Source organism: Astatotilapia calliptera, chromosome 2 (genome assembly GCF_964374335.1).
Source record: "Astatotilapia calliptera chromosome 2, fAstCal68.1, whole genome shotgun sequence".
NCBI classification, from domain to species: domain Eukaryota; kingdom Metazoa; phylum Chordata; class Actinopteri; order Cichliformes; family Cichlidae; genus Astatotilapia; species Astatotilapia calliptera.
Window position 1 is genome coordinate 3,112,501 of NC_137423.1, and position 10,924 is coordinate 3,123,424.

The following is a 10,924-nucleotide window of genomic DNA, read 5'->3' on the forward strand; positions in this document are numbered from 1 at the left end:
TTTATGCTTTGGTTTTAGGCAGACCAGCTTCTGAAATGTGACGATGTGACTGTGACTGTTTTACATCAACGAGGAACAAGGGCACTTACAAGCTCCTGCACCTGCGACTACACTAGAACTTGAAGTGTTGTAATGAAATACTGAACAATAACAAAAGACTACTCGTGGTTTGCTTGTGGTTGCTAGGATATCTAAAAGTAGACTGGGAGGCTTCAGCTTTCAGGCCCCTCTTCTGTGGACCCAGCTCCCAGTTTGGATTCAGGACACAGAGACCCTCTTTACGTTTAAAATTAGGCTTAACACTTTCCTTTCTGATAAAACATACAGTTATGGTTGGATAAGATGACCCTGAATCCTCCTTTAGTTTTACTATAATAGGTCTGTTTTGCTGGGGGCTTCCCATGATGCACTGTTTCTTTTTAATCATTAATTTATTAATTTATTCGCTCACTATGCTCATTTTTTCTTTTCCTCAAGAACTTGAGTTGTGACACCAAGAGAGCATAGCCCATGACTAGAATCAAACTTTACAAATAAATGAGAAATTACACAAAACTGACACTAACACAGTTCATACTATGTGGACTGCAGCCTGCCAGACAGGATAACTACCACACAGCTGTCTTTTATCCTGTCTTCCTTCTCTCACCCCAACCGGTCGCAGCAGATGGCCCCGCCCCTCCCTGAGCCTGGTTCTGCTGGAGGTTTCTTCCTGTTAAAAGGGAGTTTTTCCTTCCCACTGTCGCCAAAGTGCTTGCTCATAGGGGGTCATATGATTGTTGGGTTTTTGCGCCTTGAGGCGACTTATGTTGTGATTTGGCGCTATATAAATAAGATCAAATTGAATTGAATAATCTCATTGAGCCATCAGCCCACTTTCTTGGCCTGTCAGGATATTCTGTGGATGGCTGCTCAAGCCAGTCAAGCTGGCAAGTGCCAAAAAATGCAGTTCCTCTATTGTTCACATGAGGTTGGCTCCAAAAAATGAGATGATTACAAAGTGTGTCAAATTGCACAACTTTACAGTGTTAAAATGTATGTTCAGCGCCTCCTAGAAGATACAGACCGAGAAATTTGTGCTCATGTTTTGGTGAGCGCTGATGATCAGATATTGCTGTGTTGGACTCTTGAAGCTTGCTACCCAAGCATGCAAGGATTACCTGATGACATCAACCTCTCATACAAATATGACGACTTCTTGCTTTAAACAAACAAACAAACAAACAAACAAACAAACAGACCAATGAAAAATGCCATAGTGGCATCTTTATATAATGCAGCCAAAGTGTGGCCCAGCTTTGCTGTGTACCTGTATATATGCTACACTGTTAGGCCTCCTCACTCCATATTTCCTTTGCTCAATCCAGCAATTCTATCCATCATAGAATTAAACACTGCAGTCAAAATGCCCAATAAATCCATGTTCATCGAGCACTGTGGAGCAATTACATCTCCTTTATGGCAGCCCCATTGGAAGTGGCAGCCTCAAACCTTTTGTTAATTAAGATCATCCCATTAAGACACTAATTAACAATTAGCATAAACATAATTAGCAAATGCTGACATTTGGCGTGCTCCATTGTTAAAATAATTTCTAGAAATTGCCCGAGGGGTTTTTGTCAGAGGGAGATAATGTCAGCACTTTGTCACAAACACGTGCAAGACAGCCTACCTGCACTAATGGAATATAAAGTGAAGAAGAAGAGTTTCTGTCAATCCTTCCACTCTAAATCAAATCACTTTTATTGTCACATCACGTGTGCAGGTACACTGGTACAGCACGTGTGAGTGAAATTCTTGTGCGTGAGCTTCACAAGCAACAGAGATGTGCAAAAAAAAAAAAATACAATAACATAAAACAAGCAAATATAAGAATGGCTAAATCTGAGAGTAATAAATATGTGTACAATATAAGAGTGTATGCATTACTGGATGTGTATACTAAATATGTTTTTCTACGTGTGTGTGTATTTTACAAATTAAATAGAGTAAACAATAAATAAAATATATAAAATATACAGAGGTTGTTAGTTGGATATTGTGCAAAACAGTGGCATTACTGTACAGTATGGAGTGCATAATGTTGAAGTTCCAGTAGTGAAGCTGAGGTGTCTATGACGTGTTCAGCAGTCTGATGGCCTGATGGAAGAAGCTGTCTCTCAGTCTGCTGGTACGGGACCGGATGCTGCAGAACCTCCTTCCTGATGGAAGTAGTCTGAACAGTTTATGGCTGGGGTGACTGGAGTCCTTGATGATCCTCCCTGCTTTCCTCAGGCAGCGCTTCCTGTAGATGTCTTGGAGGGAGGGAAGCTCACCTCCAATTATCCGTTCAGAGCACCGCACGACTCGCTGGAGAGCTTTGCAGTTGTAGGCGGTGCTGTTGCCATACCAGGTGGTGATGCATCCAGTGAGGATGCTCTCAATGGCACAGCGATAGAAGGTCCTGAGGATGCGGGGGCTCATGCCGAATCTTTTCAGTCTCCTGAGAAAGAAGAGGCGCTGCTGCGCCTTCTTCACTGTTTTGTTTGTGTGTACTGACCACGTAAGATCCTCAGCCAGATGTACTCCAAGGAACCGGAAGCTGCTCACTCTCTCCACAGCAGCGCCGTTGATGGTGATGGGGGTGTGTACTTCTCTGCACCTCCGGAAGTCCACTATCAACTCCTTTGTCTTTGCGACGTTGAGGGTGAGATGGTTGTCTTGACACCAGTGGGTCAGGGCGCTGACCTCCTCCCTGTAAGCCGTCTCATCACCGTTGGTGATAAGACCCACCACTGTAGTGTCGTCCGCAAACTTCACAATGATGTTGGAGTTGTTAGTGGCTGTGCAGTCGTAGGTGTAGAGTGAGTACAGGAGAGGGCTCAGTACACACCCCTGTGGAGCACCAATGTTCAGTGTGATGGGGGATGAGGTGATGCTGCCCAGTCTGACCACCTGGCGTCTGTCAGACAGGAAGCTAAGGATCCAGCTGCAGAGGGAGCTGCTCAGTCCTAGATCCTGCAGTTTCCTGTCCAGCTTCGAGGGAACGATGGTATTGAATGCTGAGCTGTAATCTACAAACAGCATCCTCACATACGTGTCTCTCTTCTCCAGGTGTGAGAGGGCAGTGTGTAGTGTCAGGGCTATGGCATCATCAGTGGTCCTGTTGTGGCGGTATGCGAATTGTCAGTTACCTCTCTTCCTTCCTTCCTTTTACCTTTGCTTTTTCCTTTTCTCTACGCATTCCTTCTTTTGGCATTTATCAGATCATAAGACAATAACTCATTTTAAAGCCAACACTCATTTGTGTGATGTAATGCTCTACTTTGGTTGTGGTTTCTGGAAAAAAAAGGTGCTTTTCTGTCGGCAAAAATGTATATTTATCACTGGTTAATAAAAGTGACGGTGGCACAATGATTAGCACTGGTGCCTCACAGCAAGAAGTCTGTCTGGGGCCTTTCTTTGTGGAGTGCATGTTCTCCCTGTGTTTGCTGGATACTGCAGCTTTCTCCCACAGTCCAAAGACATGCAATTAGTGGGGTTAAGTTAAGTGGGGAATCTAAATTGTCCATATGTGTGAAAATGAGTGATTGTCTGTCTCTCTGTGTTAGCCCTGCGACAGACTGTCCAGGGTGTACCAGCTCTATGAGGGCTAGGATAGGCTCCAGCCCTCCTGTGGAATAAAATGGATGGATAATAAAAGTGAAGATAATTTAATTTAACATTAAAACTGTGTAAATCACTGGTTTATTTATTTACAGTGGCTTGCAAAAGTATTCGGCCCCCTTGAACTTTCCCACATTTTGTCACATTACAGCCACAAACATGAATCAATATTATTGGAATTCCACGTGAAAGACCAACACAAAGTGGTGCACACGTGAGAAGTGGAACGAAAATCAGACATGATTCCAAACATTTTTTACAAATAAATAACTGCAAAGTGGGGTGTGTTTCTGTGTCTCTGGATTCCCCGTCCCCGTGTTTCCCCGTGTGCAGAGAGGTCGGAGTGGTCGTGTGTGTGATTTCCCTGTTTCCCTGGATCCCTGCCCCTCACGTCATGTAAATAGCACAATCCTCGCACTGCCTGTGAATACACTTGGTGAAGAAATTGTAAATAAAAGCTTCTCTGTTAAATCGCAACTCCAGAGTCCTGCGTGTGGATCCTCAGAGCAGCCACCTTCAGTAATAGTCATAAATCACACAGCAATAGTACATTGTACAATAGTAGTTGTAGTTGTAAAAAGCATGATAATATATTAAGTAATCCAACATATTCAGAATACGTTACAGAATACATTTTGGGGCATGTAATCTGTAATCTGTAGTGGAATACATTTTAAAAGTAACCTTCCCAACACTGGTGACACTATATGAATCAAACTGAATTGAGTTGAAATAGTGGACAGTGGGTTGGACATTCAGACGAAGGTATAGTTTCTGTTAACCTATTAGACAAATATCCAGAGACACAGTCCAGACCTTGGCATTTTGCAGCGGATGAAAAGCAGAGACATTGTTATTAATATCACAAGCGAACTTATATTTGTAGTTCTGTATGAAAACCTTTGTAATGACAATGTCTTTGCTTTTGTGTAAAAACGTCAGCTATCAGTTCATTGATAAAATGCTTGTTTTGGTTTGTTTTGTTCGACGGGCTGAAGGGATGGGATGATGTTGCTGAGGCAGAGTTCAACACTAGTTGTCCATCACCCATGTGTAATAATAATTATATTTAATCAGTAAGAATAAGAAAGCTACCACTGGACCAATGTCATAAGTAGGAACGGCAGGACAGCTGACGCTGAACTCAATTATGAACTGTCTGTTCTTCAACGCTGAATTGGAAAATGAAATCTGCAGTTGTGCAGGTTTCTGTCCCAGGGGTCTGCATAGCAGTCTGAGCAGGTTAGCTCGCCATAGTTACTTGGAACTGTCTAATCTCGACTCTTCAACCGAGGCTTTGTGTCAAACTGGGTTTGTTCACAATTATGACGCCGTCACGCTCACTCCTAACAAGGTGAATTATGAGCATCAATGTAACCTTCAGCTGACTTCACAATTAGCTCTGCTGTACAACAAGATACTTAAAGGTCTTATTCATACTATCAGTGTTTGATCAGGTGACCCTTCACTTAGTTACACTGCAACAGGTCTGGGCTGCTGTCAGCTTCCCAAGATGCACTGAGTGATTCTTATTAGTTGTTGCTCTCTGGCTCTCTTCCACAGTGTGGGTTTTTTTTGGGAGCAGTTGGCTGCCCCTCCCTGCCCCTCCCTGCCCCATGTTTGTTTCTGTTAAGAGGATGTTTTTCCTTCCCACTGTGGCCAAGTGCTTACTCATAGAAAGTCATCTGACTGATGTGGTTTCCTAGGGTCAACAAAAGGGGCCTTGAGAAAACTATTGTGATTTGGTGCTATATGAATAAAATTCAATTGAACTGATTTCTACTAAGCGAATCAACCACTCTTTAAAAGAAGGAATCGCCTTGGTTTAAAATTTGATTGGCAGTTAGCAGCCCACTGTAGCACAATAATGATTTCTCTAAATCTCAAAATAGGGGTTTTGAGATTTTGAGGTTTCAGGTGCAGAACTAAGACAAAGCCTGGCACAGAGAGAGGTTCCCATGGTGCTGTTTATATGTCTTAGTGTACGGTATAATAATCACTGAAGCCTTTAGGGGAGGTTTTGAATATGGACAAGAACTGTTTCTTAGACTCAGAGGGAGAGAACAGAGCATAATTAGGTTTTGAACTGGTTTAAAAAAGTACAGTTATTGATCAGGCCAAATATTCAAGACTTGGTGGCTCGGTGATCTGGCCTAAATCCCAGGTAGAGACCTGCTCAGTTAAGACTTTTGGCACCTATAATAATAATAATAATAATGGATTGGATTTATATAGCACTTTTCAAGGCACCCAAAGCGCTTTACAATGCCACTATTCATTCACTCTAGCATTCATACACTGGTGGAGGCAGCTACAGGTGTAGCCACAGCTGCCCTGACAGAAGCGAGGATGCCATTTCGCGCCATCGGCCCCTCTGGCCAACACCAGTAGGCGGTAGGGTAAAGTGTCTTGTCCAAGGACACAACGACCAGGACAGAGAGCCCAGGGATCGAACCGGCGACCTTCCGGTTACAGATACGCTTCCCAACCCCCTGAGCCACGGTCGCCCCCAAATATATTTTGATATGAAGATATTTTGTTTATTTTTTTATCATGTGAAGCCTTTAATTTTGCAGTGTAAGGATTTTTTTTACTATTTTATCTATTAATTCTTAAACTGCATCACTCCTGTTCTTACAAAAAGCCCTTTGACTCCTGCGCTGCCATAAGGCCTTAGTAACAAAAATAGTGTGAATGAGAGTTTCTGTGGCAACTCACTAGACAAAGGCTTTACTGAGTGATACTGACCTCCCTTCCAACTCTCTCTCTCTCTCTCTCTCTCTCACACACACACACACACACACACACACACACACACACACACACACACACACACTGACCAGTCTCCTATCATCGCCTCTACCCTCCAATGGGTAGCAGTCTTTAGAAAATTTACTTTGAGAAGTCTGGAAGAGACATACAATTCATCACACACAACTCCGTCAACCACAACACTATTAGAGAGAGAGAGAGGGAGAGAGAGAGCAAGAGTGTGCATGTGTGTGTGAGACAGAGAGAGAAACTGTGCTGGCTGCGCCCACAGAGGCATAGATCTGGCTGAGATGATGTGTGTGTATCTCACTTGTGTGTGTGTCTGTGTGTGCGTGTTGTGATCTTCAGAGGCTTTGATGAATGTGTCTATTTGGTGGTGTGTTTCAGGCACACTGTGATGGATGGATAGAAAGCATTTGCTAATATGTGGGATGGGACTAAACACTGCTACACTGCTATCACCTACACCCATCCCACTATTAACACATCACTTATACATACACAGTGCAAGAGGCCACAACACACTCCTATTCATGCTTAATAGGTGATATTGCAGTCCCTATTACTCACTTTAGTTCTTAAATGTTTAGTAAATACCCCCAAATGGTTACAGAGTTACAGTTTTATCAATAGTTCATATCTGAAATCCAGACGTCATCTATTCATTATCTTTCACTGTGATAATGAGCATATCACTTGTGACCTGTTTAGTGTTAGTTAAAGAGTTCACACTTACCCTCTGAAGTTAATGGAAGAATCTAAGGTAACATCTGCTTGCATTGCATGTGGCTAAAATGCTATACAAGCATAGTTCACTGAGTGGTTCACTGAAGACCTGGTGGATGTTCAGATTCAAAAACTATACTATTGCTATGCTTTGTATCCATTATCAGTTACATCCAGCTTACCTACTTTCAGCTGCTTCCACCTACCAAACTGCTTCAGTAAAAAACAAACAAAAAAGTCACAAACGATGTTTGAGGAAAACCTCAGATCTGCGTGGAACCACGAGGAAACTAACCTTTGTCACATCAAGCAAATCTGTCACAGATGTAATAATTCCATCTGTGACAGACACTGGGCTGGCCTGTGTCTCTGTTTCAGGTAAGTAGTGGATGGAGCTGACCCACACCTGGGGAACTGGAAACAATTAAATAGCATTTCTTTTGGGCAAATCCAGTCTCCTGAGCTAAATTTGACACGCCTTCTAGCCCAGTATACTCTTCAGCAGTGTTGGTCAAGTTACTTGAAAAAGGTAATCAGTAACTAATTACAGATTACTTCCCCAAAAAAGTAATCCCGTTACTTTACTGATTACTTATTTTCAAAAGTAATTAATTACTTAGTTACTTAGTTACTTTTTAAAAACACTATTTACAACCTGAGTAGGTGATAAAGTGATAGATCTTTCAGCCCAATTCTACTTTTTCTGCATAATCCATCATACAAAATGTAATCAAATGGAAAAGTCTCTTTTTAAAACTTGTTTTATTAGTTTTAATCTTTTAACTTTATGCATCAAGCAAAAATTAAATTATATGCAACATTCTCTGACTGGAATAAATTAGTTTAACATTTAAACCTATTTTCTGCACATTCCAGCTCATAAAATAAAACATTTTGTGTGTTTACACTCAGTCTTTCAAACAGATGCAAGTAAAACACAGCAGAAAATAAATAAAGTCAAAGACTCAGCGGTCCTGTTGCTCTATTTTCACCTGTATAGCAGGAGTGGGGCAGGCGGAGGTTTACCCTGGTGCAGGTGTGCCGCGGTCAGTGGAAGAATCCGTGAGTTTCTCTGTGAGTTTCCCATTACGTCGTAGCTACTCGGTGCTTGTTTGGAAGTTTAGGGGTTTTTTTTGCTGTAAAAAGAAGTTTTCTTCCCACGCACAGCGGACACTAATGTTTTTGTCACTTTTTACGGAATCAAACTCAAAGTAAGGTCAGTACTTCCACGCTTTAAACGCTGCACGCTCATACTCTCTCTGCACTGATATGTGATCCATTGTTGATCTGCACACAGCTGTTGTCACGAACGTCGCACTCGCTTACGTCACTGTCGTGAGACATTCTCGCAAGAAAATCACGGTTTTAGTAACGCAGTAATGCAGCGTTCCTACGGGAAAGTAACGGTAATCTAATTACCGTTTTTGCAATAGTAATCCCTCACTTTACTCGTTACAAGTAACGCGTTACTGCCCATCTCTGGTCTTCGGTACTATATATCTTTTTAATTGAACAAAATGTGTTTTTAAATGGTAAACATTTGCAGTCTTTTCTTAGTTTCCTCTTATATTTTATTTTAATTCAATTTTATTTATATAGCGCCAAATCACAACAAGAGTCGCCTCATCCAGAGTAAGGTTCTGGTTAGCCATTCTTCTAAGATCTTTAAGACCGTGCACCATAAACCTCAGTTTTAATCTGTACTTAGAAGCAGAAAATTAGAAGTCATCTTGGTCTTTATGTGTTTAAGACATTACTGCAGTTTAACTAATATGTGTATGTCATCTGGCTTCACTGACAGAAGTGGGTGTCGTGCTTAGAAATGAAAATGGTGCCATGTCTTTGAATCGTACTGCCTATTACTTTTAAAAGTCATACACTGCAAACCTGAATAAATGTGTGTCTACATGAATACACTTGTCCTTCTTCTATGCATTTGGTGTCGTTGTACGTATTTGAGGCACTATGCACAGAAAAGGGTTTTTGTGTATCTCTGCAAGCACATCTTTAGGTCAACAATGTCTCTGTGACCTTTTACCCCCAGCCTCCTCCTCCTTTCTCCCCTCACCTTGCCAGGATGAAAAAGACTTCACTGTCAAGACCAGAGTTAATCAACATTGACACTCTCTGGTTTTTGAATTACAAGTAACTGGTTTCATCTGTCAGTGCTGAATGTATTAAAGCATGTTTTCCTTGACTCTTTCCCCCTTTTAAAAGACACATCCTAGGAAAGCAGAGTTATTTGAAGATTGTTGTCTTTCGGTTGCATTGCTTCATCGTAGCTGAATCTTCAGTGTCAGTCTGAGGAGACTATTGATTTTAATTAGTCTCTGCCCACAGGGAATGGGCAGATGATTGGAGAAGAATAGGATGTCCTCAAAACCATGATAAAAATCACTCACACACACACACACACACACACACACACACACACACACACACACACACACACACACACACACACACACACACACACACAGAGCTAATTATTAGGTTTAATCAGAGATGGAATGGCTGTAGGTCCTGTCCAAGGTGCTTAGAGGTGGAAGGAAACAGAGAGACAGACACAGGCAATGGAGGGCTAATTGTCAGCATTGGTGTTTTGCCAGAAATGACCTTTTATACAAACAAAACCACTATATTTACACAAACACTTCATCAACCCTACTTAGAAAACAAATAAACAAAAGCAACCTGTCCTGTCACCCTGTTGAAACAATATAGTGTATTTTCATGCTCACGTTGTCAGGATCCGGTTGTTCAGTCTGACGTCACTAGCCGTGTCTGGACCTAAACTCCGCTGCAGGTCCATATATCAAACGATCACTGTGGCATTACTGAGAGTTGAAAAACTGTCTAAAGTCTTTCATCTTTAATAAAATGATCAGCGTTCTGCTCTACCAGGTGTAACAATTGAGTTTAACATCCAGGCATCCATGAAAACGGAATTTATGACATTTAACGGAGTTAGAAGTTAGCAGGGAGTTAGCTCGCTAGCTTCTATCTAAATACAATATAGCATGTCCTGACTGCGGGGTTTTGGAAACAAATTCAAACGTACAGCTCTGCTATCACTTCCAACATAAATGAAGACAGAAAACTAAACAGCAGTGACGTTTGTAGGGTTACTGAAGTTGGGCTAGCTGGTATATAATGATGTGCTACGTGACCGCTAGCGACACAGCTATGTTAGCATAATATAAACAAGCTAACTTTTTTCCCACTCGATAAAAGTTAACGTGAGTGTTCTCGGTGGTCAGGAACAAATGTAATCGCATGGCAGGATGCTGTAAAAGGACCAAACTTCAGCCAGGAGAACAACTGAGATAATCCATCCACAATACGAGGTTAGTCATTCATATCATGCTGCATGGGCTGGGCTGTAGTTACATCCTAAGGTTTTAAAAACTGAGCTTAAATAAATGATTAGTGGTAATAAAAGCCGAGGGAGGTCAACAGTGATCACTGACTGTTTTAGGAGCTTTTTGAGATCAAATAGAAGAAAATACAAAACATTAAACATGTTAACAACACAAAAGCCATAAAGGCAGACTACTTTAGGCCTGGAAGTAGGATTCGTCACGTCATCACTTAACAACCGGATAAGGACGGCATCTTCCTCGGCTGGCCTACATAAACATCTAACAAAGTAGCAGTTGTGTTTCTGCTGACCCTGTCATGACTGTACCAAAGTGCAGTTAGGTTTTCCCTGACAAATGAAGAGTAAATGATTTATATGAAGTCATTAGTAAACTTCATATAGCATACTAGATGCATGCTA